Source organism: Heterocephalus glaber, unplaced genomic scaffold (genome assembly GCF_053883595.1).
Source record: "Heterocephalus glaber isolate CG9 unplaced genomic scaffold, H.glaber_assembly_v1.0 deba00001610, whole genome shotgun sequence".
Lineage (NCBI taxonomy): Eukaryota > Metazoa > Chordata > Mammalia > Rodentia > Bathyergidae > Heterocephalus > Heterocephalus glaber.
Genome location: NW_028258381.1, coordinates 794650 through 817702, shown reverse-complemented (window position 1 = coordinate 817702; position 23053 = coordinate 794650). Strand labels below are relative to the sequence as shown.

At 43.0% G+C, this 23053-nt stretch overlaps 1 protein-coding gene and 1 long non-coding RNA gene across 3 annotated transcripts in view; one reads left to right on the top strand and one right to left on the bottom strand.

Moving 5' to 3' along the window:
- Nucleotides 1–4400: 4400 nt before the first annotated feature.
- Nucleotides 4401–16510, bottom strand: LOC147822574 (uncharacterized). The gene is made up of 3 exons (XR_015445362.1): nucleotides 16379–16510; nucleotides 8974–9075; nucleotides 4401–4537 (listed from the first exon to the last, which is right to left on the bottom strand). It is a non-coding gene; the product is annotated as an uncharacterized LOC147822574 (long non-coding RNA).
- Nucleotides 16354–23053, top strand: part of Traf3ip2 (TRAF3 interacting protein 2) — a 49743-nt gene continuing 43043 nt past the window's right edge. For both annotated transcript variants that reach the window (XM_021252026.2, XM_021252025.2), the window contains exon 1: nucleotides 16354–16488. The gene's annotated coding sequence lies outside the window, so the exon portion shown is untranslated. The remainder of the gene's footprint in view (nucleotides 16489–23053) is intronic.

The window sequence follows — 23053 nt, the reverse complement described above, 5'->3', positions numbered from 1 at the left end:
ACCAAAGAGAATACATGACTGAGCTCTGCCATTTTTATATACTTACACAAAGGAATGATGGAGATTATCTCTCTGCTATTTAAGTTTAGGATTGAAACCAGTCAGGGTAGTTAACACAAGCTTTATTAACAAATATCTCAGAAGTCTCAGAAGCTTCATACATTGAGTCATGTCCAGTGTGAGTTGAGCAGCTCTATTGAGTATCTCTCCTCTGAGCTGTGACGCTAACTCATGACACCATTATCCCTGGGGTGCTTTTTTTTTTTTTGTACTGGGGATCGAATTCAGGACCTTGCACTTGCAAGGCAGGCAGCCACACCACTGAGCTAAATCCCTGGCCCTATCCCTGGTTTCTAACAGGAGATTTTAGGGGCCACAACTAGAAATGACTTTTATTACTCCTGCTCACATTCCACTGCCCACAACTTGTTCCTTGTTCCACCTAGAGCCCAGGAGTCCAGGAAATATTGTGCATTCGTGTGCTTAAAAACAGAAGTGAAATTTATGGGAATGTACTCAGTCTCAGACACATATAGGAATGGAAGTAAACCTAAACTGAGAGTTCAAGGCCTGTCCTGACTTGAAGCAACATTTAGTTATCCCATTCAATCCTAATATATATTCACATCACCTCTCTAGTGTGGTGTATGGAGTATTAAAAAGGACCCCACTGCAAAATACCTTCTCTAACTTGCCTCATCTGGAACTATACCATTAGAAATTGGGTTCAACATAGTCTCAATCTTTTCTTTGTCTTCCAAAAGATGTGCCAATTATCAATTCATTGCCTCTCCATTGCACATTTCTCCTTCATTGCATACTTTTCAAAAATGGATTTGTGCCCTTTTAGTATTTTTCCTTTGTAGCTGGCATAGTGTTAAGCTTGTCACAGTGTTAAGCTTGTCACTACTGGGCATTGAAGTGTCTCTACTTCAGGAGGAAGGAGTTTCGGTCCTGGTTTTCTTACCTTTGCTTTGCAGACACATCACCTAAGCCAGCTCCTAGCACAGCTGTTCTTCAGGGAGTGGCTTCTGTAATGCTTGGTGGTCAGCAGCACCCAAGGGCCAGTGACTTCCCTGGCTCCTCTCCCTCCTCAGGTGGGTTTATAGCATCCTGTGGTGAGCTATCTCACCAGCCTGACACACCACAGGGCAGATTCCCAGCAGTCTTGTCAGGGTGGCATCTGGAGTCCCTTCTGGAGTGCCACAGGGGTTCCCTCTTGAGTAAGATCTGGAATTTCAGCCCTGGTGGGGGGATCTCCTTTGGCATCTATCTCAGCTCTAAGGGTAGTGGTTGCTCTCTATATCTGTCATTCCTATATTCTTTGAAGTTTTCTTTACTTCTTTGGTTTTTTGAGGCAGGGTCTCCCTTTTATAGCTTAGGCTGGCCCTGAACTCACTATGTAGCCCAGGCTGGCCTTGAACTCGAGGTGATATTCCTGCCTCAGCCTCCTGAGTGCTGGGATTACAAGCGTGCACCACCACACCCAGCTTTTTTTCTTTACTTCTTACTAACCAACTCTTTGTTACTTTAATTCCCTGATATGGTAAAATAATTCTTTATATTACACTTTCCCTATTCAAATTACAGTATAGTTTATCCCTCTTGATTGAACCCAAACTAATATAGGATGCAAATGTCCTTGAGGGTAAAATTCACAGGGAATCAATGACACTGTAGTATAAAATGGTTTGTTTTGTTTTCCTGGCACTTAAGGGAGCAGTAAGTGTGCCTTGGGGATGAGCCAGGGTTAAGTAAGGAGAAAGACACAACAAGGGAGTATGGGAGCATCCGAATAAAAAGCTTGGCCTATTTCACAATTTTGCCATGGGCTAACCATGGCTGTTTAGTGTCATTCTTTATTTCAGCGCAAAATGTCTTTGGTTGCCCAAGATCAGCCTAATAGCACCAGAAATAGAATGAAAACACTAGTTTTTCTGGTGAAGTGACAAATATTGTCCTTTGATAAGCTTAGTATATTCCTCCTTTTGTTGTTTCATTTCTTAATCACACTTAATAAAGCGTGCTGCCATATAAAACATAAAGAGCCCAGCTGTGGACATTTTATTCCATTGAACTCCTCCCAGTGTACATTAGCTCCTTCTGACAGGGAAGCCTTCAGGCTGCAAGAAAAATGGGAATCCAACATGATCATCAAGAAGGAAACAGCTCTGTGCAGAAGAAGCCAATGCTGCCTTCCTTTAAGAGCTGCTGAGAATACGATGGCAGCTCCCTCTGTAAGAGGAGTACACATGGTCTTTTTGTTTTGTTTCATTGAGACAGAGTCTTGCTGTGTTGCCCAGGTTGCCCCCGAACTCCAGCTCAAGAGTCCTCCTGCATCAGCCTCTGAAATAGCTGGGATGATAGCTGGACACCACCATGCCTGGTCAGTATCTGTGGACTTAATTAAAAGCTGGTGTAGAAACAAGACAACAAAGTTCCTGTCTAATTTTTTTAAAATATATTTTAATCAAAGCAATATATCTACTTGATTTAAAAGCAAATGGTACAGGAAAATTTATCTAGCAAATGAACTGTCTTCTCTTACTGTTCTCCCAATTCTCTTCAAGTTGTGAACTTATACGTTTTTTTTAATGCCTTCTTTATCAATTGAATGAGTCTGTGGGAGGTAGTGGTCCACTATCTTGAAAAATAAGCTTTTGTCTCAACATTGATTCATTTTTTTAAAAGATAAGAATGTAAGAAATAGAATCCACTATTCTGAAATTATCCAGCTTACGAAGTCAATGCATATACTTGTACCATTTAAGCCTCTAATGGAAACATACTTTTTCCATTTAGTCCTCATGATCTTCTGGGTTTCCCACTGTCCTCCTGGCCACCTGGGGCAAGAACCTCACCTTCTTGTTCCCATCCATCAGGTATTCTTTGGACAAACACTACTTGAACTCCTACTCTTACTTTAAATGTTCAATAGAGGTCAACCATTACAATAAGCAGGCTGTAATATTATTAATGAAACAAAAATAGCAGTATTGCAGATAGTGTAAATGGCTGCACTCCCAAAATGCTGTGTCCTGCCAGGGGAGACACTGCGGCAAAGCAGCAGGGACCCAGAGCTGAAGTGTGGGTGTGTCACAGGGTGTCCTGTCACTGTCCCAATGGTGCCACCCTGTCTCACCATCACTGGGGCTTCCTGTTGAAAACCCCATCTCTACCCTTCCTGACAGAATAATGGACCTCTGGGTAGTACATACAAAAGAAAAGTTAGGCTCAAGTAAACTTTATCCAATCTACACCTAGTTGACCCATCTATACTTCACTACGTACTTCACCTCAATTTTCATTTCTCTCTAACTGCTGTGACACCATCGAAGGCCCTGCCCAAAGGCCCAAGTGCACTAAAGCTGCATTTTGATTATTCAACAGCACCACACTTAAGGCCCTCTGCTCTCACAACCATTAGTCTGTTGCCTTTGTTATTAAGAATTGTTTGAAAGACAGCTAAGGAGAAAAAACTCACAAAATCCACCTTTATCTGGACTGGTATAAGTCACAGGAAAAGAGCTGGGACATTTACTTTTCAGGGAAAAATGCCTTCAAATCTCCATAGCACAAAATACATTTTAGCAATCACAGCCAGAATCCAAGAGCATAATAAAGGCAAATGAAAATGCTTATAATCGTTCATATTTTAAATGCCTTATTTCCTGCCAATCTTATATCCGTTCCCAGAGAAGCAAAAGCTGCCCACTCTCCCAGCGCCTTTGTCAGCTGCCAGCTGTTACTTCCCTGGAAAAAGGGTCAGAAGGCTGCGGGTAGCTAATAGCCAGCCAGAAGCTGTGAGTAAGAACCATCCCTCGTGGGTTTTAGCTGCTGGCTGATTGTCAGCAGAGAACTACAAGTTCTGGTTTGATAAAAGTCAGTTATAGATTTCAAGCCTTCTTCTTTTTCTTTCTTTTTTTTTTTTCCTTCCATTTGTGCTCTGAAATTGTCATGCACTCCAAATGGAACTCCACAAGCACGCAGGCCTTTGTTCTGCCTTGTTAGGCACCGGCAGCCAGAGTCCCCTCTAGACAGTCACTGCGGGGAGGGTTGGCTTGTGGCAAAGAGGGGAGGGTGGAGAGGGTTTGGGGCTCAACGCACCACACAATGCTCCCTGGCCCACATGAAACCCTAAGCAAGAGTGAATGCCACAAAAAATGTTTCATGTTCACTCTGAGAGACAGCCCCCCCTCCCAACTCTGGTAGTGTCTGTGACAGCCAGAAGTGGGGGCAGAATGTGCTTGTAAGTTAGAGTCATGATTTATGCACTGAAGCCCCCTGAAATGAAATGAATCACTCGCTCCATGCACTGGGCATAAAACCCAAATCTTACACTGCCTCAAGGCTGGCTACTGCTCCCTTAGGCCAGCAATCAAGAATTACCTTTCTGAGACACGGAGACACGTGGAGCTCAGAGCCCCCTAGATTTCAGGGGGTCAGGCAAGAGCAGGAGGAGGCATCAGGAACCCTGCACAATGGTGTGTGCGTTTCAAATTCAAATGCTCGAAGCTGTCATGGCAATGCATCAACACTGAAAAATAAACACCCAGCAGAAGCTGGCTTTGAGTTAAGGTGAGTGCACAATAAATTTCAACTGCTTAAATTAATTGCTCACTGCTTGTTGTGAATATTAATCCCAAGGAGGGAGTTGGCCTCCACTCTATCAAAAGACAGGTGAAAACTGAAAGCTGCAAAACATTTGGGATCTGTAGAGAGAGGGCTTACCTGTGAGCCAGGCATTAATGCTGAGTCCCAAGGAGAAGCAGAAGCTGAAAAAGAGCCTCTCTTGCTTCCCAGGCACAGCTGTGCCTAACAGCCAGCACATGTGCCCTTGGCCCTCACCTGTCCCCTCCGGGGCTCTCCAGGGACAGTATGGGAGGGTGTGGCCTGAGGGGGTGGAATTGAAAGAGCCAAGATTCTCGATTTATGTTTTTAAAAATTTGTGATAAACTAGATGTAACATAAAATCTACCGTTTTAACCATTTCCAAGGGAACAATTTAGTGACAATAAGTACATTCACGTTATCATCCAACCATTGCCAGCATCCATCTCCAGAGCTTTTCCATCATCCCAAACTGAGCCTGTGTATCCGTTAAATAGTATCTCCCCATTTCCCATCACTAACCCACCACCATTCCACTTCCTGCTTCTGTGAATGAGACCATTCTAGGTATCTCATAGAACTGGAATCATACAGTGCTTGTCCTTTCGTGTCTGACTCATTTCACTTCGTGTAATGTTTACAAGGCTGGCTCCTGTCATAGCATGTGGAGGAACCTGATTCCCTCTTAAGGCTGAATAATACTTCTCAATATATATGTACACCATGTTTTGTTTATCCATACTGCTGTTAATGGACATTGGAATCGTTTATACCTTTTGGCTATTATGAAAATGCTGCTGTGAACGCAGGTGTACAAATACCTGTTCAGGCCCTTGCTTTCCATTCATTTGGGATTATATCCAGAAGTAGAACTGCTGGATCATATGGAATTCTATATCTAACATTTTGAGAAACTATAAACTATTTCCTAATATTTTACTATTCCTAAAATTTCTGAAGGAAAAAAATTGCTGCAAAAAGGACAAGATGATCTGGGCATGGTAGCACATGCCTGGAATCCTGGCACTCTGAGAATTTGAGGCAGAAAGCTCAAAAGTTTAAGTTCCACCTGTACAACTTAGCAAGACTTTGTTTCAAAATTTAAAAATTTATTGAATTTTAAAAATTTGTATTAGTTCATATTTGCAGTACATAATGATTATATTCATCATGGGGAGTTGGTGTATGTACATAACCCACCTTAATTCTTTTTATTTTCTTGTCCCCTCCCCACTCTGCCCCTGCCTCTCTTCATCTCTAGATCTCCCTCCCAAAGTATAAGTAATTTAAAGAGCAAAATAAAAGATAGATAATAGGGAATAGGAAGACATATCTTTTCAAGATAAAAATAAATTGGAAAAGGGTTGGAGATATAGCTCAATATAAAGGTTCCTTTGGGCATTTGGAGAGTAGTACTAATCTCAGTGGTAGATGCTGCTGAAGGAATCACCATATCTAGATGAGACATGGATGACTGTGAAAGATGAGATCATGAGATTGTCAGCAATGGCTGGGAAGCAGAACATTGCATCAAGGAAAGGGGAGAGATGGCACTGTCTGATAAAGTTGAAAAAATCTTATCCTCGCTGAGTGGTGCTGGGACAGGTCTAGCACCCTGAAAGGAGAGAGTGAAGTGGTCTCTAGAGAGAAGGGTCACCACCCAAGGTGAAAGAGGATCAGTGAGGCATTCGACAGAGCAAAGATGGCCAGTGAGGCTCACAGTGTCCAGTTTATATTATTTCTTTGGCCTGCGAAGTGATGTAATCCCTTCCATTGCCCTTAAACCTTCAGATCAGATCTACTGTGTGCAATGAAACTGTGATCATGACTCTGGACAAATATGGAAAGGGGGAGGGACAGAGAGGTGATGAGGGCTCTCTAAATGTCAGGGAGATGAGCTGCACCTGTATTTAGTGGAGGCAGAAATTCAAGGTGCGAGGTGGCTCTGGGGTGCTTAAATATCCTGCAGGAGGGCCAGGGATTTAGCTCAGTGGTTCCACCGCCTGCCTCGAAAGCTCAAGGTCCTGAGTTCATTCCCTGGTACCAAAAAAAAAAAAAAAATCCTGCAGGAAATGAGGTGGGGTGGGGATGGTAGCCATTTTTAGTGGACATTAATAGAAAAGATGATTCCAGAGAAAGGCGGACTGGGGGCTTTCCAGGTATCCAGAGAACATCATGCCTTTCCACAGTGATACTGGAGCCCCCATCTGCAACATCTGACCCAAGGTGAAGACACAAGATCATACGCTGGACAGGAAATACCTGTGAATACTCCCACTGGCCCGTAACCAAGATTCCCTCTCTCTGGGACAAGTTGTGCCAAAACTCACAACCTGTACAACAGAACTCTTGGTTACAGGGCACCGGAAGACACTCAGACGGCTTAGATTAGAACTAACTTACAATCACTGAGCTCCATCCCCAAACAAGTTGCTCCTGGAGCAGGATGTCCTTAAATGAGGCAGAGCAGGGACTGGCCTTGAATGTGAACTTGCTAAGACAGAGCCACCTCTCACTCTGACAGAACCATGAGGAGTGTTGACTGCCTCAGCAAGGCCACTCTGGTCATCAAAACTCTGATTCTAATCATCAGGCAACACAGGAGAGGTTTCTTTAATTCAAGTCTTTGAGCAACAAGAGACCCAAACTCATAGTCTGTGGGAAGAATCAGGTGTGTTTTTATTAGTCTTTAGCTATGCTTTTATACAACAAACAAGGAAAGATTCACTGCCATGTTAGTTCTAAGATAAGTCCTACGTTTCTCTTTGCTAAAGGTCTGGTGATGGTTCTCAGCCTGTGTGACAGAAGGATTAGGCACCAGCTCCTGGGATCAGGCCCCTTTTCACATGTCCTGCCTTGTTCTCATCCCACTTGACACTGGGACCTTCAGGCTTCCATCAGGCCCTCATCACTAAGCCTCAGCCTTTGCTAATGAAAATGGAAAGGAAAACAATTGATATCAATGTAAATTACTGAAGTGATGTCTCTGAGTTTTGGAGGTACAGGGTGCGAGGGCAGTGGGAAGCAGAGGGCAAATGGCTTTGTTGTTTTAGGAAGACAACTGCTTGGTTATGAGATAAAGACTTCTTACTCCCCATCCTCAGTCTAGTAGAGTCCAGAAGGAGAGCAGAAGGAGTCTACATGATGGGAAGGCAGTAACTGGGGTATTTTTGCCAGGTTTCAAAGGGTCTGCTTGCCCCTGACCCAGAATAGAGTAATAGAGTCAGAGGATGCTCAGTCAGAGCTGAGGCCAGGGATTAATGAGAAAGACGACTCCAGTGAGAAATCCCTTGTGACTGGATAAAGGAAGGCTCCTCAGGGTAGCAGTACTTCCTTGGACCCTGTGCTTTAGACCCTTACTTCTCAGATTGTGGCCCACAGACCAGCAGCCTGAGAATCTGTTAGAAATGCAGAGTCCCAGCACCACCCCAGGCTTGCTGAGCCAGAATGTGTCATTTAAAAGATCCCAAGCAGTTTTTAATGTGTACTACTTTTTTCCAGTGCTGCATACTGAACCCAAGGCTTCACATAGACTAGGTGAATGCTCTTTCCAAAGTGGGTAGCACAGAGTTGGAACATGGGCCAGGGTGTTCACACATGAGGTCCCTCATATGGTAGGAAAGAGGGAGAAAGTAAGGGTTGGAGCCTCCATTTAACTTTTGCCCCAGCCCTGCAAATGTAGGATGCCTGCAGAATAGTGATGCCCCTATTTGAGCTTGAAGCTCTTTACTGAGTCCCGTTGTGGATCGATGATCCTTTGTTACTACCAAATATCTCAATCCTTAAGACCAGGGCTATACACATTGGCCTTGTCTGAGGGTGCTGGCTTTTGGTTGGGTAAGGAAGGAGGAGAAAGGACAGCAGAGACTCAGTCTCAGTGCGAAGATCTCAACAAGGTAATCACATTTGAGTCAAATAGGAGTTTTGTATAATTTTACATACCTAAATTTAGGTTCTGTTGTTTTTAGAGACCCAGACTCCTTCCATCTTGTTGCTCTATCATCCCTAGGGTGTTGCTGTCAACCACATGCATCCCAACAGCTCACCACCACCACTATATCCACATTGTAACCAATGAGAAAGAAAACAGGAAGGTATGATTTAAGGTTCTCAGATCTCATTGATTGGAACATAGCCACATGGCCACACTTACCCACAAAGAAGGCTGGATAATGCAGTTGTCTTTCTGGGGAGACATTAGCCCAACAACAGGTTCTATTACTGTGGCAGAAGAAATGGATTTTGAGGCTCACCTCTCAGCTTCTTCCATAAACATCAACAACCCAAACTGTATCCAGAAGCACCAAGCTGGTCTGGTTGCTCAAAAGTATCCCAAGGAAGGTGAAGAATAAGTCAGCTTACCTTCCAGGAGGACCGAGGTGAGCTTCCAGAAGGGCACATGCTTGTCATGCTCGGGAACATCTTCAAAAGCAGGGGCCAGTGCTCACTTCAGCAGCACATATACTAAAAGCAGAGGGTCACAGAGGGCAGAAAAGCCTAACATGGACCTGATGCCCTGGATCTCTAACAGAAAGACACATAGGCTTTCCTCAACACACAGACCCTCACTCCAGGAAGAGGGACAAATGTCAGAAAACTGAGCAATTAATTACTAGCCAGACTAAAACTGAAAGACACTGAGTTAACTCTTACCAGTGATCATAAGGCCTAGGAAAGGTAAAATATTGCAGAAAAAATGGGGTGATGGGGTTTTATTTTGTTTCAGGGTTTTTTTTGCATAATATAAAGGTGAAATCTCTCTCTCGCTCTCTCTGTCTCACACACACACACATACACACACACACACACACACATACACACACACATGCAGTGAGGGGGGAGACAGAGGGAGAGTGAGAGAGAGAGAATGTTCCAGCCTTGACTTTATAAGCTGCAATTCTGAGCACATCTTTCTTAGAGATAGCATGGCTACCTGTGTTTACCCCTACTTCTATATGTGTTCTGCTGCATTCTACCAGTGAGACAAAGCTGCAAAGGAAAAACCCTTTAAATTAATAGAATACGTAGGGGATTTTCCTCCTTTGAGGAAGCTATCCATATCCAGACAGCAAACTTAGAGGGAGGATGACTCTGCTGATACTTGAGCTTTAGCATGATGTGTTCATTCTGTCCCCAGAGCTAAGGGCAGGGAAGGGCAGTGTGGCTCAGGGCAGAGGTGCAGGCAAAAGCTCCCAAGCATTTCCTGCTTCCACTGTCATTCTTGACACTAAAAGACTCTGCTCAGACTCTATGGACAGAGATGTCCAGCTGCCACGCCCAGCTGCTTGGAATTTTACAGTGTAACAAGAAGAGAGAAGAGAGAAGAGCTGTTGAGAAGTGTCTAGAAAATCAAACCTCCCCATTCTCTTAAGGGTGTGCATAGTTCTGATGACAAAAAAGTGTGTGGAGTCTGGAAATCAGGCAGTCAGGTTTGCTCAAGGAAGAAGGTTTAACATAAGCTGTCCATCCACTTAGTTCCCTTAACCCACACTTCACATCTTCCTGGCATCCTGAAGATCTGCCTGTCCAGTAAATGTATCTCTCTTATAACTTTGTGCCTAAAGTTTCCATCACTTAGTGTATTTCTTGGGTTCTGCTTGCCTTATCTGCCATCACCACCTTCCAATTCTTCCCTACTTGCTCCCTGATGCCTAAAAGCTCTTTAATATGGAACAAAACCTTTCATTTCATACCAACTGATGAGACTTACAGTGAAAACACCCCTCAGAGAGGTGGAACACTGCTTTAAATTCACACCATGTAACTTAGGTAAAAATTAATGATCAGGTTTTTTTCCTTTCCCTGAGACTACATTTCAATGAGGGAAAGGCAGAGGAACAAAGACAAACCTAGGAAACCAGTGCTGGAGGAAGGACAGTCTTGAGAAAAGAGAGGCTAGGCCCACCCAAAAACAATCTTTGTGGCATGGCACATGCTCTTCCCTGACTGAGACCATGCAGTGGTGCACAGGGATTCTGATTTGGACTTGAAACCTAGCTGTGTGGCCCAAGCAAGCTACATGAAGTCTCAACATCTTAATTTTCCCACATGTAAAGTGAAAGTAATGAAAACACCTTGCAGGGCTTTGTGATTTCTTTATTAATTGTGGTGAAATATGCATAACAGAATCTAACAATCTTAATCATTTTCAACTGTACAGCTGTACAACTGTGCACAAGGGCTCCAGTATCTCCCCATCCTTATCAACACTTACTTTCTGCATTTTTTCATAGTAACCATTCTAATTTTTAAAATGTAAACATAAGTAAAACTTCCATGGATATCTCCAAAGCCAAGCAATTGAATAAATCCAACTGAGAAGATTTGGAGAATCCTGTAGGACTTATCCACCCCTGTCATAATGTAGAATAGAATGGACATGGGAATTTACACAGCAGGTCACATAGCAAAGTATGTTAAAGTTCTTCTCTGTCCCTCTGACTCTCTTACTGCCATGCCACTCCAGAAAGTCCCTCCCTGCCACACTGCTACCTCTCCTCCACCTTCTCTCTGGCTCCAGGTTACTTTGTCATTGCTTTTTGTCTCTTTTCTAACACATGTCTCTTGTCTGAGCAATCCTGCTGTGTTCACTATCCAAAGGAAGCTAAGTTTGTTCTGTATTTGTTTTTTCCTTTTGGAGAGCAGCTATCTGGAATACATTTCTCTTCTTCATTAGACAGATTGAGAAAATTAGCTGGTGTATAATAGATGCTATATTAGTCAGCTTTTTTCCTGCTGGGACAAAATATCTGACACTGCCAACTTAAAGAAACAGAACTTAATTTTGCTCATGGTTTCAGTTTTCAGTCCATGGTTGGTTCACTCAAGGAAGAAACATCATGGCACAAAACCGCCTGGAAAAGGAAAGTTGCGGAACCTTTGGTATCCAGGAAGCAGAGAGGAAGGGGCCGGGGGCCAGATATAGTCCCCAAGGTCATGACCACATGACCCACCCAGACCCACCCAAAAGTTTGCTTTACTAACCTCCTAGGCATCCCTCAATCCAATCAAGTTGACAATCAAAATTAACCATCTCAAATGCCCAATAAATGGTAGCTAATCTCATAGAACTTACCTCATAGGGGTACTATGAACATTATTAGATAAGCAGTGAATACAAAGTGCATCTTAGTAGGCACTTTTGGAAGGCTTGTGACTATTACTGTGATAGTAACTGGGAGCCCAGTGTGTAGGACTTAATCATTGTTTAGCAAGACAAGCTGCCAGTAACTTTGGGTCCATGTGACTATGGAGTCTCCTTGGAGTGAATGATCTTTGACTTTCCCCAGAACTTTAGAGTACTTCCGTTTAAGTACACATGTGTAAGGGGAACAGGTATCCATTGTCCTGGGGTAATGGTTTAACAGGAAGTTCTGTAGCTCAGAAAACCTGCTGTTCCCAATATCTCCTTAGTAGGGGGAGGAGAAAATAAATTTGGACTTAGTAGGGGAAGGATTCTTGTCTTCAGCTATTCCTACATGTGTAACAAAATGGAATAGCTCCCTCTTATCTGTGGATTCAGTTACCTACAGTTTCAGTTACCTGTACTCAACGGTTCTAAAAATATTCCATGGAAAATTTCAGAAATAAACAATTCTGAAGTTTTAAATTGCGCACCATTTTGAGTAATGTGACAAGACCTTGCACTAGCTACCCGTGAATCACCCCTTTGTCTTGCGATCCCTGATGTATGTTCTGCATGCCTATTTGTCACTCGGTGGCTGACTTGACTATCAGGTTGGTGCGTGTGGTTGGTGTGCTCAGGTGACCCTTATTTTACTTAATGGCCCCAAAGTGCAATAGTAGTGATGTTGATGATTTCATGGCAATTATTGTTATAATTGTTCTATTTTATTGGTAGTATTTGCTACAATTCTCTTATTGTGCCTAATTATAAATTAAATGTAATCATGTTTAATTACATAGTAATTTAAAACATAGTATATAAAGAGTTTGGTACTGTCTTTAAAAAAAAACACAGAGTATATACTTATAGGGTTTGTACTATCTGTAGGGTTTGTACTATCTGGCATTTACTGAGGGGTTTTGGAACATATTCCCTACGGATAAGAGATGAGTATTCTACCTCAGACTGGGTAATTTATAAACAATTGAAATTTATTTCTCACAATTCTGGAGGCTGAGTAATATAAGATCAAGATGTTAGCAAATTGTGTCAACCATGTACAGATTTATTCATCTCCTTTTCTTTTTTTTTCTTTCATAGATTAATTTGGTAGAATGGAGAATTTCTGAATATTAGGCCCCATGGCTTAGTTTAATTTATAGGGGTAAAGAGAGCTGACCTTCATCTAATTATGTCTTTTGCCAAAAGGCTATTAAGGACTGAATGTGTATGCCCACACCTCATTTGTTTGTTGAAATCCTTACCCCAATATGTTGGCATTTGGAGGTAGGACCTTTAGGAGGAGATTAAATTGTTACAGTACAGCCCTCCTGAACAGGATTAGCACCTCTATAAAAAGGACCCCAGTGAGCTTTCTGGCCCTCCTTCTGTCATATGAGGACAGGGTGACAAGGTCTGCCCTGATGTTGGACTTCCCACCTCCTAAACTATGAGACATAAATATTTGTCATTTGAGCCACCCAGGATATGGCATTCTTTTACAGCAACTGGTCAAACATGAATCCTCCCCTTTTGGATTTTTAACAGGCGGGAGGGGGCCAACCTCCAACCTGATCCCTGTTCCTCCTACTTCTACAACAGCTATCCTTGTGTAAACACAGCACCTGGGTGACTGGCACAGACACAACCCCGCCCTTGTACTGCCTACACTCTTGAGTGTTGAAAAGAGTCGTGCAAAGAAAGCAAATTAGTTGAGCTCCACCTAAGTGTGTAGAAAACAGAGGCCATAACTGGGCAACAGAGGCAGCTTTGGGTGGAATTCTGCATGGTGCAATGGCTGTGTGCTCTTGGAGATGTTACTCCACGTCTCTGAGCCTTGAGTTCCATGAAGGTAAAGTGGGAATGACAGTGAATGCGCCTCCCAGGACTGTTGGGAGTCCTCAGTGAGGAGTTGCTCCCCTGCAATGGCCACTCTAAGGCTGTACCCATTATCCTGAAAGCCAGGAGGAAGCTTCTGGGGCTGGAGATATTTATTTCCCAGACTCCCTGACACCTCTGCACCCCACCCCCACCCCCACCCCCACCCCCACCCCCCATCATCTGCATTTCTCTGTAACTGCGTCAGGCTCGTTCCAACAGACGTTTCTTGGATCTGGGACACTATCTTTAAACAGTTTACAACCTCAAGCTGCTTTTTAGGAGTGGTCCCAGCAAAGACTCCTAGAAGGAGCCATCTCCTTCCTTCAAGATTTACAGAGGAGGAAGGCTCAGCTAACAGCAGTTAAAAGCAGCACTGCAGTGCTTGATTCTCTCCCCTCAGGGCCCTTAGGCCTCAAGTCCCAGGAACAGTTGTAGAGAAGCGGAAGACAATCTTCCCCTTGTTCATCTCCCTGGCAGACAGAGTTCTAAAGGTTGGATTTGACCTGGCACCTTCAAGGCTTTCCGAATCTGTTTAAGGACATCCGAGAGGATTGAAAAGTATTTCCCCTCTCCCTCTTCCTTGTTTCCACTCCTCTTCCCTGCCCATGCCATCCTTCTGTCCTCTTCTGTTCTCAACTCCTAGTGCCAATAGTTTTTTCAGATTACCCTGGTGCCACCTATCCCTCAAAGAGTGCTGTTTTCCCCCTACACTTAAAGGTTATTCTAATTAATATTGAAGCATAAAGTTCAAGGCCAAGGTAATAAATACTTTTTAAATTAAAAAAATCTTTATTCTTTTTAATGAAAAATTACTCATGCTTGTGGAAAAAAGCAAATAACCCCCCTATATATATATATATATATATATATATATAAAACCTAGTCTCTTGAAGTGACCACCACTAAACAGTCTGACATACATCCTTCTAGACATTTCTGAATGAACTCTTTGATAGGTATATAGTAATTGCCTACAATGTTCTGGGCAGTGTGCTGGGTGCTGGGTACTATTGGTAACCAAACACAAATCTATAATGGACATACACATTTCTGTATATCTATCATATGTATTGGCAACACTTCTCAGCCTTTTGGCTAAAATCAAGTGTATCATATATATTGGCAAAAATAAGATAACATTTACTAAACAATATCTTATTTTTCACAGCTAATATGTAGAAATAAATATACATATTATGATTTTTCACAGCTCCATAGTATTCTGGTATAAAGATATGCCAAAATGTTTATTACTTGCATTATGTTATTTTAAAAACCACCCACATTTCCTTTTCTTATAGAATGTTGAAGAACCAGCTTCAAGTATCAGGCTTGAGCAGCAACTGGCACCATCAGGATGGGTGTTCTAGGGTCTATCCCCTGTGTGAGGGTGAAGAGATAGCCAGCTATGAGGGCTGCCCATCAGACTTCTTAACAGGCAGACAAGTCCAGCAGCAGAGACCCAGCATAAGGAGCCCAGCCAGTCAGTGGTATGGCTGAGTGAACACCCAGGCCCTCTGACTTCAAAGCTGCTGCCACCATGGCTTGGCTCCCATTACCCCCTACTGTCCTCATGGTCTCTGCGTTTATATACACACACATTGCTCTGGTATCCTGCGTGCTGCACGGGCTTGTGCTGTAAATTCTGTAGGCTACCTATTAAACAATGGGAAGGGAATGAGAGGAAATAAACTTGAGGTCATGAAATAGGAAGCCAGAGAGGATTCTGTGTGTGCCGGGCGCGGGGGGTGGGGGGTGGGGGGGTGGCGGGGGGCAGGGGTATGGGCAGTAGTCCCCTCTCTGGTTAAGGGCAGCAAACGCTGAGGTTTTAAACAGATGCGGGAGACAGTAAGAAGTTCTTGCTCCCTACTCCTCCCCGTTATCTGCCGGTCTCCTCATTTGAAGCGGCTAATAAGTAAGTAGACTTCACACCAAGTTCAGTCTCTTTCCCAGCAGCGTGGGCACTGAAATCACCAGGAGTCCCGGGCACTCCTCAGCAGTTTCCTAGCTGGGTGGGGAAAACAAAAATGCAGCCTAATTGGTCCCTGGCTCTTTCTAGTGAATGAAGGAGGGTTTTTTTAGTTTTAAACAATTAATCTTTATTTGCATTGTGCCTATTAACAATTGTCCAAAACACATAATATGAAAAATTGTGCTCAAGTGTGCTTCCAAGGCACACCAAGGACAATGCACTTCATGTCTGAGTCTTAGTTTCTATTGTAATTTTCTGTCTGTAAAAGAATAAAATATACAAAATCCCAATGATGAATGTAACTACTGTATACTTAAAATGTACCAATAAAGTGAATAGAAAACAAAGAATAAAATATACCCATTTGGCTTTTTTTTTTATTCTTAAGTTCTTTCATTGGCACATTTTAGGTAACCAATACGTTTACATTTATCATTGGGCGCTTGTACCTGTACATGATGTATCTTGGTTCTTATTTTATTCCCCATTACCTGTGCACCCTTCACCCCCTCCACCCTTCCCTATTTACATAGACCTCATTTCCTATTTTAAAATTTTTCTCATAGTTTTTCCTTTCCCTTCTTTCTTTTCCCCTTCCCCTCTCTTCACCCCTGCCTCTTTGGACCTTTTTTCCTATTTCAAATTACCAATTTCTGTTTTAAGAAATAAAGTGACTTAGCTGTTGATTCACTGCCCACAGGGAGATTTCTGAGCTCAGGCTTCCTAGCCTCCGCAGAGATTTGCATACAACTTCCACTTCCTGCTTCAGAGCCTGTTCTACAACTTACCTGGCCCTGGACTGGGCGAGGGAGGTCCAGAACAACCAGAGGTGGAGACAGGAGAGAAGCAGAAAGCACGACCACTTCTGACCGGTCTGTCTGTCCCTGGTGGGTCTAAGGTGAGTGATTCCGCCCTGTCTGATTTCTTAACCACTGACCCACTTTCCAAAACACTGTTTTCTCTTCGCTGAAATGTTCTGCTCCTAATTTCCTCAGCCCTACCCTCTCTCTTCACCCTTAACTTGTTTGTGTGGGGACCAACTTGGGCTGAGCAAATGATAGTAAGTTTCTGCAGCAAGAATGTGTTGCTGGATTAGTATTTTGGGCCAGCAAACTGAGATTTAACTCTTTGAAGAGAGGAAGCCCACACACAGCCGTAATACCAAGCTGTTTGGGAACGGTTCATTTGGCTATTTGCTGGCCCCTCAAGTTTAGATCAAGACTTGAAGCTCCATTTCTCCAAGGAGGAACCCACCATGGCAAAGTTTAAGGACCTGGCTTCCAGCCCTGGTTCATGTCAGTGGTAGAGTGGGAAGGTCAGCTCCCAAATTTTCTCTATCCTGGTCTCATGCAGAGGGAAAAAAAAATCCACACCACATTCTTGGGCCAGGACAGCCCACTCAGTTCTGGGCTGGATGTGAGCCTTCCCTGCCTCCTCTGCAGCCCTGCCCTCCTCAGACTTTTGCAGGCCCTGGACAGAGCATTGCATTGCGGGGTCTCAAGTGGAAAAATGCTGTACTTGGTATTACAAGCTGAACAAGCTTCTTGTGACATCCAGGTTCAAGGTGCTCTCTTCAAATAGGTAGATTTTTTTTTTAAGTGGGAGAAAAATAGGCCAAATAATTTAAAAAGAAGACAGGAATCTTGGATCCAAGTTCTCAGTCTACTTTGTGTGGTTCCATCTCACACAATTCACTTTGGCTCTCCTGGGCCTGGATTTCTTCATCAGTAAAGTGTGTGTGTGTGTGTGTGTGTGTGTGTGTGTGTGTATACTAGCATGATTATGTCTAAATTCCTTTCTAACCAAACGCGGCTGAGCAGAGGCAGAGGGGTAGCCTTAATGGGTGGTCTTAGAAGACTTGTTTTGCTTACTGGTTATTACCTATATAAATTTTATCTTCTGCTTCTAGTTGGTGAGCCCCTGGAGGAAAAGTGCTTTGTTTCTTAATACTTTTCTAGGTGCCAGAATCTCCCCTACTAGCAAAGAGCATACTGCAAGCCACATACTGGACGCCTCATAGATGCCCCAACTTCTTCCCACATGAGTGTCTTTGATTTCTGTTTCACTCATTTGCTCTCTGGGCCAAAGGTAAAGCAGCAGTCAGGCTGAGCTGTTGGAGGAAGCTGGTTCTGCGGAGGGCTGCTTAGAACTGAGGTGTCATTATTGGTTCTAGCCAGATATGAGGAAATGGAGGATTTCTTGACTTAGTTCTTATCCCAGTTGGGTTTCCCAGGAAGCACTGCCCCCCCATCCATTTGCTCACAGAGTCAAAGGAGGCTGGAGAACTGGCAGGCAAGCTCAGTGCCAGAAATCAGAGACTGACTTAGCTGGAGCAGGAGACATCTCCCAGTGGGACAGTCAGTGTGTGGGGCCTTTAATGGGAGGGGAAAGGAAACAGTGAAACATTACCTCACACCATGTCAGGGTATGACTATGATCAGACTCATTATTAGATGGCAGAGACACAGAATCTTTTCCAAACAGCTGCTTTTAAAAATGTGTTATTGGGGCCGGGGATTTACCTCAGTGGTTCTGGCACCTGCCTCGCAAGCACAAGGATCGGAGTTCGATCTCCGGTACCAAAAAACAAAACAAAACATAAAAATGTGTTATTGTTTCTTTTGGGCAATTTCTTAATGTCAGTACAGTTCCAACAGGCTCTGGCTAACTGGGATGGGCCGATTCAGGGCTTTTGGTATTGCTGAACTTCTGTGTACTATCAAGGCCCTAGTATAATCCTTGTCACATTTTCAGATGTTTCTGTCTAGTCCTCTGGGATAAGAGGACAGGAATTTCAATGTGATTCACCTGTGGTGAGTTCCTGATTTTATTTTCAAATAACAATGCATCTTTTTCTGAAATCAGGCTAACTGTTGTTCTGCTGCCAGCCTCGTGTCCACTGTAAAGGCCCCACCCACCACAGTCATTCTTAATCTGGCACTGCCACTCCCAGTTCTTCCATGCCTAGTGTCAGCAGGAGAATGCCACCACTCTGCTCTCTTCCAGGGGTGGGCTAATGAGGAGCAGGGTCTGCTTAATGTATCACAATGTTGGCGGGAAAGCTTCCTAACTCAGGGATCTCATTTTCTGAATATGCAGACAGAAAATGTTACAGCCTGCTTCTACCAGAGCTGAGAAATTAGAGACTTTCAAATGTTCTGAAAATTAAAAGAGAAGAATCATATTTGTAGGCATTTTTTAACAGGCACTCAGCAAGATAGATGATGGTGGGGTAGTTTGTCTAAATTAGATCAATGTTTTACACATCACAGAATGGAAATCTCAGATATATCCTGAATTCAAATCATTTTTCTGCTGCAGGCAATTTTAGATTAGCCTTTAAAAACGTACACATATCAATTGCAGGCAACTGCTGCAGAAAAACAAAAGAACACAGATGAGGCACATTAAACTTTAAATTCCTTTCAGATCCAACTAAATGACCCCTAATATTTGATCACATCTTCTTATCAAAACAATCCAGCAGGCCTTCTGTGAGAAAGCATCTGAGGGCTGGAATCAAGATGCTGTCCCCTGGGTCTCTCCCATTTCTTTCCAATGCATTGTCACCAAGCTATTTTTAGTTCATGAAACCCAGGCTGTCTTCTCTCTGACATTCATATCTCATGCCCAGCCAGCCTCCTGGAGCATGCGAGTACTCAGTGGCCTGGCTGCTCAGCTTACTCTGCCCTTGTGGACCCAGAGGCACACACAGACCTTCCTGGAGAATGGGAGTTGTACATGATGATGAAGGGTGGCCTTGCATGCACCCAGTAACCCTTGGAGCTGTGACAATTTGACTTGGTTCCCTGGTGAGGCAGCTGAAATCAAGCACATGGACAGGGATGGAACTGACTGGAGCCCTTGCCTTTGTGCCCCCTCAGCACCCCACAGATGTGGGCTGCTTGGGGCACTGGCAAGTCCCTCAGTGAGGAAAGAAATTTGGCGGTCCTCTGCTACCTTGTTGTCCTGTGCCCAGGGTCAGTAGGTCTCACTCATGTCCCTGAACTTTCTTCCTACTCTGAGCTGTCTGCCCACACTCTTCCTGGTCACTGGCCTACCTCATCATGCTCTGACCTTTTGGCTGGATTCAGACTTTCCCTTCTTGCAACTAATGCTTCTCATATCCATAACATATACAAACTACAAGTCTCCTATACCCAATTGAGGGCAAATTAAAAATTTCCCTCAGGAATTTCCCACTTCCCTTACTTCTCTCACTTCCACACTGCTCTCTGCCTTTCCATCCCTTCCTTTCCTTTAGTCTGTGGTAAGGACTGAATTAGGGATTGCAAATGTGTGCTTAGGGAAGCTGTTTTATCTGAAAGAAAAAAAAAAGACAGTGGCAACAGAAGAACACAGGCTAGTTTGCAGTTGTTCTCTTAAGTGTTTTTTACCAGCTTCCAAAGTAGCAGTCAATCTGTTCTCATTCATTCCTCTCCATTCCCCCTTCCAAAGCAGCTTACAGGAGTCCTAGTTCCTTCAGCTGGGTCAGCCCTGCTGCATTGTGCGCAGCCTCACATGAGAATTCCTGTGCAGCATTATGTTCAGGGACCTGTCAATGGTCCCTTGTCTCTAGGGCTCCCATTACTTCAAATCCTTTCACAACTTATGGAAGAAATCCTTGGATGGGAACATTCTACAAGTAAAGTTTGTAGCATTTGTTCACAGAAGTTTGAATCTGATCCAAGTAGTTCACTCAAAAGCAACCTTCTGGGTGGGGTGGTACATGCCTGTCATCATAGCTACTCAGGAAGCTGAGGGAGGAGGACTTCAAGTTTGCAGCCAGCCTGGGCAACTTAGTGAGACCCTATCTCAAAATAAAATTTTAAAATAAAAAGGGCCAGGGATGTAGCTCATTTATAGTGCTTTCCTAGTGTGTCCAAGATCCTGGGTTCAATCCCTAGTATAACAACAATTTCCACTAGGTGAACCAATATTATGGAAAGTCCACATGCATTTGGGCTGTGAGCAAAGAACATTAATGAGTACTCAAATTTTAGGTTTTAAATTCATGTCTTTAAGACATATTAAAAGAAATTAATCTCAGGGAATTAAATAAGACCTTAAAATCTAAAATTGAAAGTATCTGACCCAAATTGGATCTGAGGAGCCTCCTAACTATAAGTTTATATACTTATTTGTTCTATTCACCTGAAATAGCCATGCTGTGAATTTATTGGACCCTTCAGCCCTATTATTGATCCATCCAAAAATACTAAAAAAAAAAAATACGACCAGTTGGTGAACATCCACCCTTGATTATCTGGGAGCTGTTAATGTGGTTTATTAATTACTCAGGCTACTCACTCCTGGCCTTCCCCTGTTCCTCGCTCTGCTATCTGTCTTTTTGCAGGGACAGAATACCTTCATTAAGTCTCAGCCGTCCTTGCTTCAGAGGCGTCCCTGGAAGATATCCCCTCTCCAGATGCATCGCCATTTATCATCACCTTTTGTTTGTGCTCTGTCAACAAGTTTTCAATTTATTTTGAATTCAGTTTATGATTAAAATTTAATGAGATCCAATCAAGTGCTTTTCTCAAATCAAGATGCCGCTGCAGTGTCACCGTATCCTCTGTTATAGGAGCATGAAGGAAGTTTTCAGGCCTGGCAGTGCTTTATAGAACACAGGTGACATGTGCCCACTCCCCTCAGTGTCAAGGTGAATCATTCTGAAACATGCTTATTCCAGAAGGTTCTAGGAGTTCTGTGCTTTCCTTGTCCCCTTTCTCCCAAATAGCTGTACTTGTCCATCCTCCCAGCTAGGATATAAGCAATTCAGTGCACAGGCTCTGGGCCTGGATTGCTTGGATTTCAATCCCAGCTCTGCTACCTAATAAACTTGTGATCTTGAGAAAGCTACTTAACCTCCCTGTGTCTCAGTTTCCCCATCTATAAAATGAGGCCAACAGTAGTACTTATCAGCTAGAGTCACTATATTAGATCATTTAATGTTTGTATAATACTTGGGATGATATTTCATACAAAGAAACCATTCAACAAATATTAACAAATGATTGCTAACAAAGGATGTTGTTTCTTAAGTAGATCCATTTCCTTAGGTTTGCATTTTGATATATCAGCATAATTTATTTCAGTGGTTGATAAACTACAACCCTAGAGCCAAAGGTAGTCCATGATCCTTGATCTCTTTATACACTGGCCTATTGCTAAGAATCACAGTAGGATTTCATTTATTTACTTACTTATTTTGCAGTACTAGGGCTCAAATTCACGGCTTTGAGTTTGCTAGGCAAATGCTGTACCACGAAGCTACAGCCCAGCTCACATTTTTACATTTAAAAAATCTTGTGAAGAAGGAGGAGAAGAGGAGAAAAAGAAAGAGGAGGAGGAAGAGAAAGGGAAGAGGCAGGGGAAGAGGAAGAGAAGAAGAAAGGAGGAGGAGGAGAAACAACAACAACAATAAGGAAGCAGAATATGAGATAGTGACAGGATATGGCCCATAAAGCATAAATTATTTACTGTTTGGCCTTTGGTAGGAAAAGTTTGCCAACTTCCAATCTGAATGGTTTAGTTAAAAGAGCTAGGAGGTCCGTAGGATAGATCTATCTCAATCACTTGTTATGCCACTTTGGAGTAGCTATTGTGTCTAAGCCTCTGTAAAACAGGAATGGCAAATGGTATATGTCTCTCAGCCTGCCTGAAGCCCAGTCTTGTTTTAAGAACCAAATAAGATGATGTGAATCAAATGTGCTAGAGATAATTCCCATATCAACTTGTTGGTTAAAAAGATATGGTGTTCACATGTTTGGTTCATAAGAAAGTGTTAAGAACTGGGTATAAAACCAGGGAACAGAACAGTTCCAAAGCCAAGTGACTCTCTGCAGTAAAAATAATAAAATAGCCCTTGATTTTAAAGAACATGATAAGGTTTTTTAAAAATTCTTTTATTGGTACATTTTAGGCATGCAAAACATTTACATTTCTCATTGGGAACTTGTACTTTTACATGAAGCATCTTGGTTCTTATTTTTTCCCCATTCCCAGCCCCCCTTCACCCCCTCCACCCTTCCCTGTTTACAAAGACTTTGTTTCCATTTTTTCCATTTCTCATAATTTCTCCTTTCCTTTCTTTCCTTTCCTCTGCCCCTTCCACTTCCCCGACCTCTTTGGACCTTTTCTTCCTATTTCACATTACCAATTATTCATTTTAATCATTCGTACATTTTAGGTATACAACATAATGACATTATCATTGGAAATTTGCACCTTTACCTAATCTACCTTGTTTCCTATTTTCCCCCTTCCCCTGCCCTCCCTTCAACACCTCCATCCCTCCCTATTTACAAAGACGTTGTTTCCATTTTTCCATTTTTTCATATTAATTCCATTCCCTTCTTTCCTTTCCCCTACCCCTCCCACTTCCCCTTCCCCTTTGCCCCTTTTCTTCCTATTTCACATTGTCTATTATACCTTTTAGTCCTTATTTACACTTTCAGTTT